Raw genomic sequence first — 20697 nt, 5'->3', positions numbered from 1 at the left:
TGTAGTCCATGGGGTTGCAAAAAGTTGGACACAACTGAGCGAGTTTTGCTTTTCAGATCCCTACTTCCCAGATAATTTATAGCTGTATTATCTGAAATTAAAGTCTACAACCAGTTGATATCTTAAAAGATACACTATTTCAGAAGTTATTTTTGAACTGCCAGCCAAGATGTCTAGTATCAGCATTACTTAGAAGCATGTTGTATAATCAGTCATGTCCAACTCTGTGACTCCATGGACTTGTGGCACACTAGGCTTACGATCCTTCCAATTACCTTCCAGAATTAAGTCAAATATGTCCATTGAGTTGATGATACAACCCAAACAGCTCATCTACTGTTGCCTACTTCTCCTGCCCTCAATCTTTCCCACCATCAGGATCTCTTCCACTGAGTCGGCTCTTCACGTCAGAGGGCCAAAGTATTGGAACTTCAGCATCAGTGCTGAATGAATAATCAGGACTGATTTCCTTAGGATTGACTGGTTTGATCGCCTTGCAGTCTTAAGATAGCACCACAGTTGGAAAGCATAAATTTTTGCTGCTCAGTCCTGTATGGTCCAACTCTCCATCTGCTACCTCACCCAACCCCGATCTATTTTCCAAGAAATGATGGGACCAGGTGCCATGATCTTTTTTTGAATGTTGAGTTTTTTGAAGGCTTTTTCACTCTCCCCTTTCATTTTCATTAGGGGGCTGCTCTTTAGTCCATTTTCTGCTACTGGTCTTCTGCTATTTGTTTTCTGCTGTTAGATCTTCTGGGTTGGGAAGAGCTGCTGGAGAAAGGGATGGGCTACCCACTCCAGTATTCTTCGGCTTCCTTTGTGGCTTAGCTGGTGAAGAGTCCACCTGCAAGGTGGGAGACCTAGAATTGATCCGGGCTTGGCTACCCACTCCAGTATTTTGGCCTAGAGAATTCTGTGGACTGTATAGTCCATGGGGTTGCAAAGAATCAGACATGACTCAGTGACTCACTTTTGCTGTTAAGAGTGGTGTCATCTGCATGTCTGAGAAGATGGATACTTTTCCCTGCAGTCTTAATGCCAACTTGTGTTTCATCCATCCTGGCATTTCATATGGTGTACTCTGTATATATGTTAAGTAAGCAGAGTGACAGTACACAACCTTGACAAACTACCCAGTTTTGAGCCAGTCAGTTGTCCCATGTCTGGTTCTCACTGTTGTTTCTTGTCAGGCATACAGGTTTTTCAGGAGACAGGTAAAGTGGTCTGGTATTCACATCTCTTTCTAAAAAAGAATTTTCTACAATTGGGATCCACAGAGTCAAAGGGTTTAGCCTGGTCAGTGAAGCAGAAGATGACGTTTTTTTGAAATTTTCTTGCTTTTGCTATGTTCCAACAGATGTTGGCATTTTGATCTGGTTCTGTTGCCCTGTTTTTTTTTTTTTTTTTGGCTACTTTTTTATTTGCTTAAAAATAGATTCACTTTAGTAAAATTTTTACTATACTTTAAAATTTTTATTTATTTATTTATCGTAATTGGAAGCTAACCACTTTACAATGTTGTAGTGATTTTTGCCATACATCGACAAGAATAAGTCATGGTTATACATGTGTCCCCCCATCCTGAACCTCTCTCCCCATCCGATCCTTCAGGGTTTGCCCCACTGCACTGGATTTGAGTGCCCCTTTCATGCATCTAACCTGGACTGGTGATCTAATTCACATATGGTAATATACGTGTTTCAGTGCTGTTCTCTCAAATCATCCCACCCTCACCTTGCACCGAGTCTAAAGGTCTGTTCTTTATATCTGTGTCTCTTGCTGTCTTGCATGTAGGGTCATCATTACCATCTTTCTAAATTCCATGTATATATGTATTATATTGTATCAGTGTTTTTGTTTCTGACTTCACTGTATAATAGGCTCCAGTTTTATCCACCTCATTTGAACTAACTCAGATGTGTTCTTTTAATACTTGAGTAATTTTCCATTGTGTATATGTACCACTGGTTTCTTATCCATTCATCTGCTGATGGACATCTAGGTTGCTTCCATGTCCTGGCTATTGTAAACTATGCTGTGATGAACATTGGGGTACATGTGTCTCTCTCTGTTCTTGTTTCCTCAGTGTGTATGCCCAGCAGTGGGATTGCTGTGTCATATTGCAGTTCTATTTCCAGTTTTTAAGGGGGTCTCCACACTATTCTCCATTGTGGCTGTACCAGTGTGCATTCCCACCAACAGTATAAGAGAGTTACCTTTATCTGCATCCTCTCCAGCATTTATTGTTTGTAGACTATTTGATGATAGGCATTCTGGTCAACGTGAGATGGTACCACATTGTAGGTTTAATTTGCGTTTGTCTGGTAATGAGCTATGTTGAGCACCTTTCATGCATTTGTTAGCCATCTGTGTATCTGCTTCAGAGAGATGTCTGTTTAGTTCTTTGGCCCATTTTTTGATTGGGTCATTTATTTTTCTGGGATTGAGCTGCATGAGCTGCTTGTGTATTATTGAGATTAATTATTTGTCAGATGTTTCATTCAGTATCATTTTCTCCCATCCTGAAGGCTGTTTTTTCACCTTGCTTATAGTTTCCTTTGTTGTGCAAAAGCTTTTAAGTTTAATTAGGTCCCATTTATTTTTGCTTTTATTTCCTTTACTCTGGGAGGTGGTCATAGAGGATCCTGCTGTGATTTGTGTTGGAGAGTGTTTTGCCCATATTTTCCTCCAGCAGTTTTATTGTTCCTGGTCTTACTTTTAGATCTTTAATCTATTTTGAGTTTATTTTTGTGTATGCTGTATGAAAGTGTTCTGGTTTCATTCTTTGACAGGTGGTTGACCAATTTTCCCAGGTCACTTGTTAAAGAGATTGTCGTTTCTCCATTGTATATTTTTGCCTCCTTTGTCAAAAATAAGGCATCCACAGGTGAGTGAATTCATCTGTGGGCTTTCTGTTTTGTTCCATTGATCAATGTTTATGTCTTTGTGCCAGTACCATACTGTCTTGATGAGTGTAACTTCATAGTATAGCCTGAAGTCAGGCAGGTTCATTCCTCCAGATAGACTCTTTCTTAAGATTGTTTTGGCTCTTTGAGGGTTTTTTGTTTTTTTTTTTTTCATTTCCATACAAATTGTGAAATTATTTCTTCTAGCTCTGGTAGCTTGATAGGGATTGCATTGAATCTATAGATTGCTTTGGGTACTATACTCACTTTCACTATATTGGTTCTCCCAATCCATGAACATGGTCTATTTCTCCATCTATTTGTGTCACCTTTGATTTCTTTAATCAGTGTTTTATAGTTTTCTGTATATACATCTTTTGTTTCTTTAGGTAGATGCATTCCTAAGTATTTTATTCTTTTTGTCACAGTGGTGAATGGGATTATTTCATTAATTTCTGTTTTCTCATTGTTGGTGTATAGAAATGCAACAGATTTCTGTGTGTGCATTTTATATCCTGCAGCTTTGCTATATTAATTGATTAGCTCTAGTAATTTTCTGGTGGTGTCTTTAGAGGATCATGCCCTCTGCAAACAGTGAGAATTATACTTCTTTTCCAACCTGGATTCCTTTTATTTCTTTTTCTTCTCTAATGCCTGTGGCTAAAACTTCCAAAACTATGTTGAATAATAATGATGTTAGTGGGCACCCTTGTCTTGTTGCTGACTGTAGGGGAAATGCTTTCAATTTTTCACCATTGAGGATAATGTTTGCTGTGGGTTTATCATATATGGCTTTTAGTTATGTTGCGGTATATTCTTCCTGTGCCTGCTTTCTGTAGGTGGTTCTTTTTTTTTAATCATAAATGGATGCTGAATTTGGTCAAAGACTTTCTCTAAATCTATTGAGATAATCATGGTTTTTATCTTTCAATTTGTTAATGTGGTGTATCACATTGATTAGTGAATATTGAAGACTCCTTGCCCCCCTGCCACTATCATATCATGATATATGATCTTTTAAATATGTAGTTGGATTCTGTGTTGTTTTTTTTTTGTGTGGCATCTTTGTCTGGTTTTGGTATTAGGGTGATGGGTGGCCTCATAGAATGAGTTTGGCAGTTTATCTTCCTCTGGAGTTTTCTGGAAGAATTTGAGTGGGATAGGTGTTGCTTTTCTCTAAATTTTTGGTAGAAGTCACCCATAATGACATCTAGTCCTGGTCTTTTGTTCGTTGGAAGATTTTTTATTACAGTTTCGATTTCTATGCTTGCGATGGGTCTGTTAAGATTTTCTGTTTTTTCCTGGCTCAGTTTTATAAGGTTATAGTTTTCTAAGAACTTGTCCATTTCTTCCAAGTTGTCCATTTTATTGGCATATAGTTGTTGACAGTAGTCTCTTAGGATCCTTTGTATTTCTGGGTTGTCTGTTGTGATTTCTCCATTTTCATTTCTAATTTTGTTGATTTGATTCTTCTCCCTTTTTTTCTTGATGAATCTGGCTAATGGTTTGTCTGTTTATCTTCTCGAAGAACCAGCTTTTAGTTTTGTTGATTTTTGTTAGTCTCCTCTCTTTTTTTTTCCATCTATTTCTGCCATAATTTTTTATGATTTCTTTTCTACTAACCCTGAGGTTCTTCATTTCTTTTTTTTTTTCTATTTTTTTTTTAGATGTAAAGTTAGGTTATTTATTTGATTTTTCTCTTGTTTGTAGAGATAAGCTTGTATTGCTGTGAACCTTCCCCTTAGCACTGCTTTTACTGAATCCCATAGGTTTTGGGTTATCATGTTTTCATTTTCATTTGTTTCTATGTGTATTTTGATTTCTTCTGTGATTTGTTGGTTATTCAGGAGCATGATGTTTAGGCTCCATATGTTTGTATTTTATATATATATATATATATATATATATATATATATATTTGCTGTACTTGACATCTAATCTTACCACATTGTGATCAAAAAAGATAATTGAAATGAGTTCAGTTTTTTTGAATTTAGCAGTGGTAGGTTTATGGCACAGGATGTGATCTATCCTGGAGAATGTTCTGTGTGCACTTGAGAAAAAGGTGAATTTCATTGTTTTGGGGTAAAATGTCCTATAGATATCAATAGGTCTAACTGATCCATTGTATCAGTATCACTTAAACTTTGTGTTTCCTTGCTAATTTTCTTTTTGGTTGATATATCCATAGGTGTAAGTGGGGTATTAAAGTCTCCCACTATTATTGTGTTACTGTTAATTTCCCTTTTCATACTTGCTGGCATTTGCTTTGCATATTGTGGTGCTCCCATGTTGGGTGCATTTATAATTGTTATATCTTCTTGGATTGATCCTCTGATCATTATGTAGTGTCCTTCTTTGTCACTTTTCACAGCCTTTATTTCAAAAGTCTGTTTTAACTGATATGAATATTGCTACTACTCCTTTCTTTTGGTCTCCATCTGCATGCAATATTTTTCGGCCCTTCACTTTCAGTCTGTGTGTGTCCCTTGTTTTGAGGTGGGTGTCTTGTAGCATATATAGGGGTCTTGTTTTTGTATCCATTCAGCCAGTCTTTGTCTTTTGGTTGGGGCATTCAACCCATTTACATTTAAGGTAATTATTGATAAGTCCCTTGGACTGCAAGGAGATCCAACCAGTCCATTCTGAAGGAGATCAACCCTGGGATTTCTTTGGAAGGAATGATGCTAAAGCTGAAACTCCAGTATTCTGGCCACCTCATGTGAAGGACTGACTCATTGGAAAAGACTTTGATGCTAGAAGAGATTAGGGGCAGGAGAAGAAGGGGACGACCGAGGATGAGATGGCTGGATGGCATCACTGGCTTGATGAACCCGAGTCTGAGTGAACTCTGGGAGTTGGTGATGGACAGGGAGGCCTGGTGTGCTGCAATTCATGGGGTCTCAAAGAGTCGGACACGACTGAGCGACTGAACTGAACTGATAAGTATGACCCTGTTGCCATTTACTTTATTGTTTTAGGTTTGAGTTTATACACCCTTTCTGTGTTTCCTGTCTAGAGAAGATCCTTTAGCGTTTGTTGGAGAGCTGGTTTGGTGGTGCTGAATTCTCTGAGCTTTTGCTTGTTTGTAAAGCTTTTGATTTCTCCTTCATATTTGAATGAGATCCTTTCTGGGTACAGTAATTTGGGCTGTAGGTTTTTCTCTTTCATTACTTTAAGTATGCCCTGCCTTTCCTTCTGGCCTGAAGAGTATCTATTGAAAGATCAGCTTTTATCCTTATGGGAATCCCCTTGTGTGTTATTTCTTGGGTTTCCCTTACTGCTTGTAATATTTGTTCTTTGTGTTTGATCTTTGTTAATCTGATTAATGTATATCTTGGGGTGTTTCACCTTGGGTTTATCCTGTTTCAGACTCACTGGATTTCTTCGAAATGGATGAATATGTCCTTCCGCATTTTAGGGAAGTTTTCAACTATTATCTGAAGTATTTTCCCATGATCTTTCTTTTTGTCCTCTTCTGGGACTCCTATGATTCGGATGTTGGGGCATTTAACATTTTCCCAGAGGTCTCTGAGATTGTCCTCTTTTCTTTTTTCCTCTCTCCATTTATTTCCACCATTCTATCTTCTGCCTCACTTACCCTGTCTTCTGCCTCCATTGTTCTACTGTTGGTTTTCTACATAGTGCTTTTGATCTCAGTTGTTGCATTATTCATAATTGATAGACTTTTTAATTTCTTCTATGTCCTTGTTAAACATTTCTTGCATCTTCTCAATCCTTGTCTCCAGTCTTTTTGTCTCCTAACTTCATTTTGTTTTCAGTATTTTGGAACATCTTTACTGTCATTATTTTAAATTCTTACTCAGGTAGACTGTCTCCTCTTTTTGTTTGGTTTGATGGGCATTTATCATATTCCTTTACCTGCTGAATATTTCTCTGCCTTTTCATTTTGTTTAGATTGCTATGTTTGGGGTGACCTTTTTGTATGCTGGAAGTTTATGGTTCCTCTTTATTGTGGAGGTTACTCCCTGTGGGTGGGTTTGGACGAGTGTCTTGTCAAGGTTTCCTAGTTTGGGAAGCTTGCATCTGTGTTCTGGTGGGTAGAACTGTATCTCTTCTCTGGATTGCAATGAAGTGTTCAGTAGTGTAGTTGGGGTATCTGTGTTTGGCATGACTTTGCATAGCCTGGATTAGATGCGCAGGGCTGTCTTCCAGTAGTGCTGGAGAATGAGTGTGGCTTGTCTTGCTCTGCAACTTTTTGGCTCTTGAGGGAGCTGGGTTTCAGTGTAGGGGAGGGTGAGCTCTTGTCGATTAATGTTCCCTGGAATCAGGAGTTCTCTGGTGTGTTTGAGTTTTGTGTTTAAGCCTCCTGCCTCTGGCTCTCAGTCTTATTATTACTGTAGACTCAAGACTTCTTAATCTATACAGCACAGATGATAAAACATCTAGATTAATACTGAAAAGATTCTCAGTGAGGGACACCCAGAGAGGTTCAGAGTTACATGGAGTAGAGATGGAGGAGGAGGGAGATAGAGGTTACCGGAGGAGAATAGGGCAAGTAAAAAGGGGAGAGTGCAGGTTAGCCAGTAATCAACTTTGTTATGTGCTCTCCACAGCCTGGAACACCAGAGAGATTCACAGAGTTAAATAGCAAAAAGAAGGGGGAGGAATGAGATGGAGATGACCTGGGAGAAAATGGAACATCAAAAGGGGAGAGAGCAGTCAAGCCAGTAATCACATCCCTATGTGAAAATGGATACTGAAGATTTGATTCTTAAAGGTACAAAATTGATATCAAATAGGAAAATGGAAAGATTAAAAATCTAGATTAGAGGTTAGACTCTCAAAAAGTACAAAATCAAAAATTACAAAATACATATGAAATTTTTTTTAAGAATAGGGTCGTCTTTTTTTGCAAGGTAATAGGTTATAAAAATGAAAAAGTAATAAAAATAGAAGAAAATTAAAAAATGATAATAGTAAAAATATATATATAGGAATTTTTCTCTAGCTGTTGTGGGCAGTGTGGGGTCAGTTCACTTTCAAATAGTTCCTTGTTCCAGCTTGTACTTCTCCTCAAGGTCTACAGGCCTCTTCCAATGCTTAGTCAATGTTAACTACAGAGTTTTAATCTGTTTTATCTGTCACTTCTAGAGCAGTTCCCTCTTTGCTTATTTTGGTGTCTTCTCTTTCCAAGTCTCTTCAGTGTCTAATTTCCACCCTGACACAAGGGGCTGAAGGTGGTTGCTTATTTAGGGTCCCTTGTTCAGTTGTATTGTGGGGAGGGGAGAACACTGGAAACAAATATCACTGGAGTGTGTGTGTGGGAGGCGGGGGCAGTGTTCACAGTGTATGGACCACACTGAGTTTGCCCTAGATCACAGTGGCATGTGCTTTCTGGGTCTACATGGCTCAGGCTCCAGGTTGCTCTGCAGGGGTACTGTCCAAATTGAGCCCTATGCTTGGTGCACATCCCAGGTCTAAGCTGCTCAGGTTCAGGTTCTCAGGTACTCTGCATAGGCACGGACTCAGTTGTGCATGCATTTTGTGTCTTCCCAGGTCTGAGCAGCTCAGAAGACCAGGTGCTTGGTGAGCGCACTATCCCAGGTGGGCCATGCATCTTAATCACCTCCCTGGTCCAGGCCGCTCAGTTTCCCTGATGCACCACGGGAGCACCGTCTCAGGTGTGTTGTGTGTCTCCTCTGAGGATCTGATCTCAGGCCGCAACCCTCCTGGCAGGTGTCAAACTGTTCAGGATCTGAGGATGACTTTTTGGCAACTGGGAGCCTGCTCACTGTTTGGTGAAGGATGACACTCTCTGGTGTTAAGATTGCCCCTTGCCTTTTGGCTCTGGCTGCTACTTGCCTACCTCTCTGCCTCTGGCAGTAGGGGAGGGGCCTATATGCACCTGGCTATCTCTTCTTTGGTATTCACTCAATGCTTTTTTCTATTAGCAGGCCAGGTTGTACGTTAGGTTAGAGCCTTCTTCAGGAAAGTTCTCTCTCTTTTTTTTTTTCCCTCTCTCTCTCTCTCTCTCTCTTTTTTTCTCTCTCTCTCTCACAGTTGCTATCTCATGTTAGCTCCCTCAGATTGTGCTCAGGGCATTCAGGCCAGCTCCTTACCCTAAGTATGCAACCTGTGCCTCCACTCACTGGTGGGGGTCGAGTGCGTCTGGGCTACTTTACTTCTCTTTTGGGAGTTGCAGTTAGGCGCCTATTCTGTGGTTTTGTTTTGCTTTTTCTACCAGTTATGTTTGCCTCTGAGATTCCAGAACTCCTCACAGACCCACCAGTGAGAGGATTTCCTGCTGTTGGGAAACTTGTCCTCCTCCTTGACTCCCTCCCCAGGATGAGTCTCTGCCCCTAAGTCTTTTGTCTCTCTTTTTGTCTTTTATATTTTGTCCTACCTCCTTCGAAGAGATTGGGCTGCCTTTCTGAGTGCCTGGTTTTCTCTGCCAGTGTTCAGAAATTGTTTTGTGGAAGTTGCTCAGCAGTCAGATGATCTTTTGATAAATTTGGGTGGGGCGGGGGAGATGTCTTATTCCTCCATCATGTTGGGATTATCCTTCTGCATTTTCTAAATCCAGTTTGTATATACAGAAGTTCTTCCTTCGTGTAACATTGAAGCCTACCTTGAAGGATTTTTAGCATTACCTTGCTACCATGTGAAATGAATGCAGTTGTGCTGCAGTCTGAAAATTCTTAGGCATTGCCCTTCTTTGGGATTTGAATGAAAACTGAACTTTTTCAGTCCAGTGGCCACTGCTGAGCAGTTTTCCAAATTTGTTGGCATATTTAGTACAGCACTTTAACTGAATCATCTTTTAGGATTTGAAGGAATTCCATTATTTCCACTAGTTCTGTTCAGAGTGATGCTTCCTAAGGCCCACTTGACTGCACACTCCAGGATGTCTGGCCCTAGGTGAGTGATCACACCACCATCGTTATCTGGTCCATTAAGACCTATTTTGTACAGTTCTGTGTATTCTTGCTACCTCTTCTTTATCCCTTCTGCTTGTTAGGTCCATACAATTTCTGTTATTTATTGTGCCCATCTTTGCATGAAATGTACCATTGGTATCTCTAAGTTTCTTGAAGAGATCTCTAGTCTTTCCCATTCTGTTGTTTTCTTCTTTCTTTGCATTAATCACTGAAGAAGGCTTTCTTACCTCTCCTTGCTATTCTTTGGGACTCTGCATTCAGATGAGTTTATTTTTCTATTCCTCATTGCCTTCTGCTTCTCTTTTCTCAGCTATTTGTAAGTTCTCCTCAGGCAATTATTTTGCCTTGTTGCCTTTTTTCCCCCTTGGGGATGGTTTTGATTACTGTTTCTGTACAGTGTTATGAACCTCCACCCATAGTTTTTCAGGCACTGTATCAGATCTAGTTGCTTGAATGTATTTGTCACTTTTGCTGTATAATATAAGGGTTTTAAAACTTTTATTTATTTTAATTGGAGGAATATTGTGATGGCTTTTGTTTATATACATGGAATTTAGAAAAATGGTACTGGTAATAGTACATACAGGGCAAAGGAGACAGATGTAGAAAACAGACTTCTGGACTCAGTGGGACGCAAGGGCAAGATGATTTGAAGAGTATAGCATTGAAATATGTACATTACAATATGTACATTACAATGGATGACCGTTGTGAGTTAGATTCATGAAGTAGGGCACCCAGGACCTGTGTTCTGACAATAAGGGCTTTGCTTTAGGTCATATTGTGCATGAGCCACAGCCAGATCTTGTTTTTGCTGGCTGTATACAGTTTCTCCATCTTTGGCTACAAAGAATATAATCATTCTCATTTCAGTATTGACCATCTGGTGAAGTTCATGTGTTGAATCATCTGTTGTGCTGTTGGATGAGGGTGTTTGCTATGACCAGTGCGTTCTTTTGGCAGAACCCTTTTAGCCTTTGCTTCATTTTGCACACCAAGGCCAAACTTGCCTGTTACTCCAGCTATCTCTTGACTTTGTACATTTACATTCCAGTCCCCTATGATGAAAAAGGCATCTTTTTTTGGTGTTAGTTCTAGAAGGTCTTTTAGGTCTTCATAAAACCATTCAACTTCAGCTTCTTCAGTATTATGGTTGGGTATGGACTTGGATTACTGTGTTATTGAATGGTTGCTTTGGAAATAAACTGAAATCATTCTGTCCTTCCTGATGTACCACTGAAGTACTGCAGTTTGAATTCTTGTTGTCTATGAGGGCTACTCCATTTTTACCAAGGGATTCTTGCCCACAATCATAGACATAATGGTCATCTGAATTAAATTCAACCATTCCTGTCCAGTTTAGTTCACTAATTTGTGAAATGGCATTGTTCCTTCTTGCCACTTTCAATTTACCTTGATTCATGTACCTAACATTCCAGTTTTCTATGCAGTATTGTTCTTTATAGCATCAGAGTTTATTTTCACCATCAGACACTTGGACAGCTGGGTGTCATTTCCACTTTGGCTCAGCCTTTTCATTCTTTCTGGAGATATTCCTCCACTCTTCTCCCATAGCATGTTGAAGTAGGATATTCTCCAGTAGCATAGCCCCACTTAATAACCTGTGGGTTCATGTTTCAGTATTCATATCTTTTTGCATTTTCATACTGTTCATGGGCAGTTAATCTATGACAAGACAGTTCTTTTTTTTTGTAATAATTCTACATATGTTCTTTTTTTTTTTTTTTTACTTTATTTTGCTTTTCAATACTGTGTTGGTTTCGCCATACATTGACATGAATCAGCCACGGCTGTACATGAGTTCCCAATGCTGAACGCCCCTCCCACCTTCCACCCCATATCATCTCTCTGGATCATCCCAGTGCACCAGCCCCAAGCATCCTGTTTCCTGTATTGAACATAGACTGGCGATTTGTTTCTTACCTGATAGTATACATGTTTCAATGTCGTTCTCCCAAATCATCCCACCCTCTCCCTCTCCCACAGAGTCTAAAAGTCCATTCTATACATCTGTGTTTCTTTTGCTGTCTCGCATAGAGGGTTATCATTACTATCTTTCTAAATTCCATATATATGTGTTAGTATACTGTATTGGTGTTTTTCTTTCTGGCTTACTTCACTCTCCAGTTTCATCCGCCTCATTAGAACTCATTGAAATATATTCTTTTTAATGGCTGAGTAATACTCCATTGTGTATGTGTACCACAGCTTTCTTATCCATTCATCTGCTGATGGACATCTAGGTTGCTTCCATGTCCTGGCTATTTATATAATAGTGCTGCGATAAACATTGGGGTACAAGTGTCTCTTTCAGTTGTGGTTTCCTCAGTGTGTATGCCCAGCAGTGGGATTGCTGGGTCATAAGGTAGTTCTATTTGCAATTTTTAAAGGAATCTCCACATTGTTCTCCAGAGTGGCTGTACTAGTTTGCATTCCCACCAACAGTGTAAGAGGGTTCCCTTTTCTCCACATCCTCTCCAGCATTTATTGCTTGTAGTCTTTTGGATTGCTGTCATTCTGACTGGTGTGAAATGGTACCTCATTGTAGTTTTGATTTGCATTTCTCTGATAATGAGTGATGTTGAGCATCTTTTCATGTGTTTGTTAGCCATCCGTATGTATGACAAGACAGTTCTACACAATATTGGGAAGACAGTCTCTTCAACAAATGGTGCTGGGAAAACTGGACAGTTACATTTATAAAACAAGCAAATTAGATCCTTCTTTATATGCAAAAATCAGTTCAGTTCAGTTGCTCAATAGTGTCCGACTCTGCAACACCATGAATCACAGCACACCAGGCCTCCCTGTCCATCACCAACTCCCACTTTACTCAAACTCATGTCCATCGAGTTGGTGATGCCATCCAGCCATCTCATCCTCTGTCATCCCCTTCTTGTCCTGCCCCCAAACCCTCCCAGCATCAGGGTCTTTGCCAGTGAGTCAGATCTTCGCATGAGGTGGCCAACGTATTGGAGTTACAACTTTAGCATCAGTCCTTCCAATGAACACCCAGGCCTGATCTCCTTTAGGATGGACTGGTTGGACCTCCTTGCAATCCAAAGGTCTCTCAAGAGTCTTCTCCAACACCACAGTTCAAAAGCAAATGTATTAAGTGAGTTCAAAATATATTAAAGACCTGAATGTGAGGCCAGACACTATAAAACTGCTAGAGGAAAATAAGAAGAACACACTCTGACATAAATCTTTTCAGCCTATCTCCCAGAATAGCAGAAGTAAATACAAAGAAATGGAACCTACTTAAACTTGAAAGCTTTAGCACAGCAAAGTTATATGGCTGATCCTGTTCATGATGCCAGTTGTCTTTCTGCTCACACTGTTTGCACTGTTCACTAAACTTAGTGTAGACAAGGCACAATCTAAGAGTCTGGAAGAAGACTCAAGGAGTAGGAATCTTAATGTAGGAACTGCAAACACATTTATTCTCTCCTGGCTGGCACAGCAGGTATAACACAGTCTCTCCCCCTGATTGATGGAGCAGCCATGACAGCTATAATGTAACCATACATAACCTCATGCAACATAACCATGTTGTTGGTTCAGTGTTGCCCTGTTGGTGCAGCAGCCAGGGCTTTCATGGTGAAACTCATAGAAGTGTGCTGCACAAAGTAGACTGTAATTTCAGCGGTTGTATAACCATGCCAAGTCATTATTTACAGAACATGAGGTGAGAGGGCCTGACTGGCACCATCTTGTTACTTTCCCCACATTCTACCTGCTCAGGGTCTCTTGACCCACAGATTATGCAAGTTCTGCCTTCTACAGCATCTTTCTAGTGCACAGTGCTGCCACTTGGACCCACATCCTGCAACAACAATAGAGGCTACAACAACAGATGACTAGGATGTAAGCTATACCCTCAAAACAGTAAAAAACCAACACCAGCCATCTCCTCAAATGCATGTTGCAGTGCTTACCTTCATGGAGCTAGGAGAGCTACCCACCACATATGGAGTGCCTTATTCTACAGCCAAATCAACCAACTCTGCCTGAGTATATGGTTGATTTGTTTGAACTCAGTCACATTGTGGGCCCCTTGAGGATGCCACTCCCCACCCTGGGCCATAGGCTGCTTATTCTTCACTTTCTGCTGTACAGGCCTCTCTGCCAAGTGGGGACATGCAGCCTTGCAGTGTTCATCATCGTCCCTCATTACTTCATTGACTGAGGTCCTTGGTTCATCAAGGCCACACATCTCTTGGTACAGTGTGTGTGTATACACTGTTGTAGCTGTTATCTCTGTAGTGCATTTACTTGTGCAGCATCATGGAAAGCACTATCCATATTCACCTTCAGAAGAGTCAGGAAAACCCACCCCATGGTGCCAGTGGCAATCTGTGCTGCCTTGTTGGTGAACAGAAACTCACTGCCTGGAACACCTTTCAAATGCTATCTGGTGACCCATCCACCACCTCCTAGTCTTCCACTGGAGCCCATGCCATGAGAATTTGACTACGTGGTACCGCATACATATGCCCCCTTCCTTCTGAACCTCCCTCACATCTCCCTCCCCATTGCACCCCTCTACATTGATACAGAGCCACTGTTTGAATTTCCTGAGCCATATAGCAAATCCCTTTGGCTATCTATTTTACACATGGTATCCAAAATTACTGCAAATGTTGACTGTAGCCATGAAATTAAAACACCATTATCCTTGGAAGAAGTTATGACCAACCTAGATAGCATATTGAAAAGCAGAGACATTACTTTGCCAACAAAGGTCCATCTTGTCAAGGCTATGGTTTTCCCAGTGGTCATGTATGGATGTGAGTTGGACTGTGAAGAAAGCTGAGTGCTGAAGAATTGATGCTTTTGAACTGTGGTGTTGGAGAAGACTCTTGAGAGTCCCTTGAACTGCAAGGAGATCTAACCAGTCCATTCTAAAGGAGACCAGCCCTGGGATTTCTTTGGAGGGAATGATGCTAAAGTTGAAACTCCAGTACTTTGGCTACCTCATGCGAAGAACTGACTCATTGGAAAAGACTCTGATGCTGGGAGGGATTAGGGCCAGGAGGAAAAGGGGACGACGACAGAGGATGAGATGGCTGGATGGCATCACCAACTCGATGGACGTGAGTTTGAGTGAACTCTGGGATTTGGTGATGGACAGGGAGGCCTGGCGTGCTGCGATTCATGGGGTCGCAAAGAGTCGGACACGACTGAGTGACTGAACTGAACTGAATATAATTTCCATGTTACTATTTTTCATACATCTCACCCTCCTCCCCCTCCCCACCCTCTCCTTCCCCTCCATAAAACTATTCTCTCTCTGTTTCTCCATTGCTGCATTGTAAATATATTATTCTGCACCATGTTTCTAGGTTACATATATATGCATTAGAATACGATATTTATCTTCTCTTTCTGATTCTCTTCACTCTGTATAATAGTTTTTAGTTTCATCCAGCCTATTACAACTGGCTCAAATATGTTCCTTTTTATAGCTGAGTCATATTCCATTATCATAGCTGCTTCATCCATTCATCTGACAGGGGGCATCTAGGTTTATTCCATATTCTAGCTACTGTAAAAAACTAGCTGCAATGAATAATGGGATACATGTGTCCTTTTCAATCTTGGTTTCCTCAGGGTGTATACCTAGGAGTGGGATTACTGGGTAATATGGTGATTTTATTCCTGGATTTTTAAGGAATCTCCATAACGTCTTCCACATTGGCAGTATCAATTTACTTTCCCAACAACAGTGCAAGAGTATTCCCTTTTCTTCATACTCCCTCCAAAATTTATTGTTTGATAGATTTTTTGATGATAGCCATTTTGACTGTTGTGAGGTGATACCTCACTGTAGTTTTGATATGCATTTCTCTAATAATGACTTATGTTGAGCATCTTTTCATATGTTTGTTAGCCATCTGCATGTCTTTGGAGAAATGTCTGTTTAGGTCTTTTCCCCACTTTTTGATTGGGGTCTTTGCTTTCGTGGGATTGAGTTGTATGAGTTGCTTGTATATTTTGGAAATTAATTCTTTGTCAGTTGTTTCATTTGCTACTATTTTCTCCTATTCTGAGGGTTGTCTTTTCATCTTGTCTATAGTTTCCTTTGCTGTGCAAAAACTTTTAAGTTTAATCAGGTCCCACTTTTGTTTTTATTTCCATTACTGTAGGAGGTGGGTTATAGAGGATCTTGTTTGATTTATATCATCGAGTGTTCTGCCTATGTTTTCCTCTGAGAGTTTTGTAGTTTCTTGTTTTATATTTAGGTCATTAATCCATTTTGAATTTGTCTTTGTGTATGATGTTCGGAAGAGTTCTAATTTCATTTTTTACATGCAGCAGTCCAGATTTACCAGCACCATTTATTGGACAGGCTGTCTTTGCCCCAGTGTATATTCTTGCCTCCTTTGTCAAGAATAAGATATCCATACATGCATGGGTTTATTTCTGAGCTTGCTTTCTTGTTCCATTGATCTGTATTTCTGTTTTTGTGCTAGTACCATACTGTCTTGATGACTGTAGCTCTGTAGTATAATCTGAAGTCAGGAAAGTTGATTCCTCTAGCTCCATCCTTCTTTCTCAAGACTGCTTTGGCTATTTGGGGTCTTTTGTGTTTCCATATGAATTGTGAAATTTTTTGTCCTAGTCCTGTGAAAAATACCATAAGTAATTTGATAGGGATCATATTGAATCTGTAGATTGCTTTTGGTAGTATAGTCATTTTCATGATATTGATTCTTCCTGCCAGGAACATGGAATGTCTTTCCATCTGTTCATGTCATCTTTGATTTCTTTCATTAGTGTCTTGTAATTTTCTGTGTACTTTTGTCTCCTTCAGTTCAGTTAAGTCGCTCAGTTGTGTCCGACTCTTTGCGACCCCATGAATCGCAGTATGCCAGGCCTCCCTGTCCATCACCAAATCCCAGAGTTCACTCAGATTCACATCCATCGAGTCATGTGATGCCATGCAGCCATCTCATCCTCTGTCGTCCCCTTCTCCTGCCCCCAGTCCCTCCCAGCATCAGAGTCTTTTCCAATGAGTCAGTTCTTTGCATGAGGTAGCCAGAGTACTGGAGTTTCAGCTTTAGCATCATTCCTTCCAGAGAAATCCCAGGGTTGATCTCCTTCAGAATGGACTGGTTGGATCTCCTTGCAGTCCAAGGGACTCTCAAGAGCCTTTTCCAACACCACAATTCAAAAGCATCAGTTCTTCGGCACTCAGCTTTCTTCACAGTCCAGTTCTTGCATCCATACATGACCACAGGAAAAACCATAGCCTTGACTAGACAGACCTTTGCTGGCAAAGTAATGTCTCTGCTTTTGAATATGCTATCTAGGTTGGTCATAAATTTTCTTCCATGGAGTAAGCGTCTTTTAATTTCCCAGTCTGGAACCTTCATTCCAGAAATAAAGAGCTTGTACTCAGAAGCATGCTTTTGTCCACTATTGATTTGTGTTTCATAGCGCCTAACAAGGATCTCTCGGACACTGCTCTTGAGTTTACTGTTCACGACTAAAGAGCTTGAATTCTGCAATGTGTAACACTAGTAGTAACCCTACCTTCTGTAGTATGCATCCTATAAATACTGTGCCTGTGCTCTAATTACCCTTGAGTTTGTACTCTGGAACAAATGCCATGGGTACTCAGCCCACATTCTAGAACATCCAAGGCGGTTCTCTCTGTTTTACTGTCTTCTGTTTGCTGGTCTCTTCAGTGTCTAATTTCTTCCCTGACACAAGGGGGTGCTGGTGGACATTTGTTTAGACTCAGTTGTTCAGTAGTACTGAGGGTTTCCCTGGTGGCTCAGAAGTTAAAGCGTCTCCCTCCAATGCAGGAGACCCAGGTTCAATCCCTGGGTCAGGAAGATCCCCTGGAGAAGGAGATGGTAACCCACTCCAGTATTCTTACCTGGAGAATCCCATGGACTGAGAAGCCTGGTAGGCTACAGTCCATGGGGTTGCAAAGAGTCAAACACGACTGAGTGACTTCACTCACTGTGGGGAGTCACGGCTATGGTTTTTCCTGTGGTCGTATATGGATGTGAGAATTGGACTGTGAAGAAGGCTGAGCACCGAAGAATTGATGTGTTTGAACTGTGGTGTTGGAGAAGACTCTTGAGAGCCCCTTGGACTGTGAGGAGATCCAACCAGTCCATTCTGAAGGAGATCAGCCCTGGGATTTCTTTGGAACGAATGATGCTAAAGCTGAAAGTCCAGTACTTTGGCCACCTCATGGGAAGAGTTGACTCATTGGAAAAGACTCTGATGCTGGGAGGGATTGGGGGCAGGAGGAGAAGGGGAAGACAGAGGATGAGATGGCTGGATGGCATCACTGACTTGATGGACATAAATCTGAGTGAAGGAGTTGGTGGTGGACAGGGAGGCTTGGCGTGCTGCGATTCATGGGGTTGCAAAGAGTCGGACACAACTGAGCGACTGAACTGAACTGAACTGAACTGTGGGGAGGGAGGGACACTGGAAACAAACAACACTGGCTTGTGCTTGCAGTGTCTTGGCCACACTGGGTTTGTCCCCACTCATGGTGTGTGTGCTTGCCCTGTCTACACTGCTTAGGCTCTAGGTTGCTCTGCCGGGAACTATCTGAGGCTGGCCCTGGGTGGTATACACTTCCCAGCTTTAAGCCACTTAGGTTCAGGTACTCAGATAGTCCTCAGAAGTACAGACTCAGCTGGGCCTGTGTTTTGTGCCCTTCCCCGTTCTCAGTGATCACTGCTTGGCGAGTGCAGTCGCTGTGGCTTATCGCCTTCCCCATCCCTGCCTCTGGGTTTTCTGGGTGTACAGCCGGTGCACCTTCTCAGGTGGATCTTGACTGTCCAGAATCCCAAGAAGTCCTAATTAGCAATGAAAAATGCTTGCAGTTTGGTGGATAATGCCTCTCTGGGGCCGCAGTTGCCCCCTTCAGGCTCTGGCTCCCTGTCACTGGAGGGGGATGGTCTGCGACCAGCCAGCTCTGTTCAGTCCTTTGTTCTATGAGCGAGCCTGACCATGTCTTAGGTTAGGGCTTTCTGCATAGCTCTGGTCGGTCCTTTGTTCTGTGAACAGGCCTGGTGGTATCTTAAGTGGGTGAGTGAGTGAAGTCTCTCAGTCGTGTTTGACTCTTTGCGACCCCGTGGACTGTAGCCTACCAGGCTTCTCTGTCCGTGGGATTCTCCAGGCAAGAATACTGGAGTGGGTTGCCATTTCCTTCTCCAGGGGGTCTTCCCGACCCAGGGATTGATCGTGGGTCTCCCTCATTGAAGGCAGACGCTTTAACCTCTGAGCCACCAGGGAAGCCCCCCTGGTTAGGGCTTTTCACGTGGTAGCTATCTCACAGCCTGGTTTGCTGTCTCAAGTTAGTTCCCTCAGATTGCCTTCGGGGCATTCAGGCTGGGTCCTTCTTCTAAGCAATGCAGCCCATGCCTCCCTGCCCAGTCCCCACATGCTAGTGGCAAATGCAGGCGTCTGCGCTGCTTCTCTGCTGAGGGAGTTACCGTTGGGCATGTAATCTGTGGGTTATACTTATGTATTTAGTTTTCCTCCCTGTCATGTTGCCCTCTGTTGTTGCAAGGCTTACCACAGACTCAGCAGTGAGAGTGTTTCCTGGTGTTTGGAAACCTCTCTTTTTAAAACTTCCCTTCCCAGAACAGAGTTCTGTCCCTACCTCTTTTGTCTCTTTTTGTCTTTTATATTTTTTTCTTATCTCCTTTCGAAGACAGTGGGCTGCTTTTCTTGGTGGCTGATGTCCTCTGCCAGCATTCAGAAGTTGTTTTGTGAAATTTACTCAGCATTTAAATGTTCTTTTGATGAATTTGTGGGCGAGAAAGTGGTCTCCCCATCCTATTCCTCACCATCTTAGGACCGCCTCCAGGACCCTACTCTTGAACTGGCATTTCACAACTATTGAGCTTGAAATCAGAAACACATGTCCCACCACTACATCTTCTTTATTTTAAGGTCTGTTTTGCCTGATATGAGGATTGCTACTTTAACTTTTTTTTTTTTTTTGCTTTCTATTTGCATGGAATATATAGCTTTCCTCTCACTTTGAGTCTATATCTGACTTTAGGTCTAAAGTGGTTTCTTGTAGACACCATATATATATATATAGGTCTTGTTTTTGTATCCATTCAGCTATTCTGTGTCTTTCAGTTGGAGCATTTAATCCATTTACATATAAAGTAATTATTGATATATATGCTCCTGTTGTCATTTTCATAATTGCTTGGGGTTGACTTCGTAGATCTTTTTCTCTTCTTGTATCAATTGGTTATATAAGTTCCTGTAACATTTGTTTTAAAGCTGGTTTGATGGTAATAAATTCTGTTAACTTTCATTTGTCTGAAAACAAACTTTTGTTTGTCTGTTAACTTTTGTTTGTCTGTTTTATTTCTCCATCAGTTTTGAATGAGATCCTTGCTGGGTACAGTAATCTCGGTTGTAGTTTCTTCACTTTCACTACTTAAAATATATCCTATCATTCCCTTTTGGCCTGCAGAGTTTCTCCTGAAAGATCAGCTGTTAAACATATGGGGTTTCCCTTGTGTGTTACTTGTTGCTTTTCCCTTACTGCTTTTAATAATCTTTCTTTGTGTTTAATCTTTGTTAGTTTGTATCTTGGCATGTTTCTCTTGGCATGTATCTTGGCATCCTGTATGGGACTCTTTTTGCCTCTTAGGTTTGATTGACTGTTTCCTAATTCTCCATGTTGGAGAATTGTTCAGCTATAATCTTTTCAAGAATTTTCTCATACTCTTTCTTTTTCTCTTCTTCTGTGGATTCTATTATTTGAATGTTAGTGCTTTTGATATTGTCCCAGAGGTCTTTGAGACTATCCTCGGTTCTTTTCATTTTTTTTCTGGTACTTAATTTTGCTCTTCAGAAGTTAT

General features: G+C 41.1%; 1 long non-coding RNA gene across 1 annotated transcript in view; it reads left to right on the top strand.

Moving 5' to 3' along the window:
* Positions 1-7486: 7486 nt before the first annotated feature.
* Positions 7487-20697, top strand: part of LOC132659060 (uncharacterized) — an 87595-nt gene continuing 74384 nt past the window's right edge. Inside the window, exons 1-2 of the long non-coding RNA XR_009599040.1 lie at positions 7487-7650; positions 8430-8554. This is a non-coding gene — a long non-coding RNA (uncharacterized LOC132659060). The remainder of the gene's footprint in view (positions 7651-8429; positions 8555-20697) is intronic.

The sequence above is a fragment of the Ovis aries genome, chromosome Y, assembly GCF_016772045.2.
Source record: "Ovis aries strain OAR_USU_Benz2616 breed Rambouillet chromosome Y, ARS-UI_Ramb_v3.0, whole genome shotgun sequence".
Classification (NCBI taxonomy): domain Eukaryota; kingdom Metazoa; phylum Chordata; class Mammalia; order Artiodactyla; family Bovidae; genus Ovis; species Ovis aries.
Note: the sequence above shows the minus strand (reverse complement) of the source record. Positions and strands in the feature narration are given on the sequence as shown.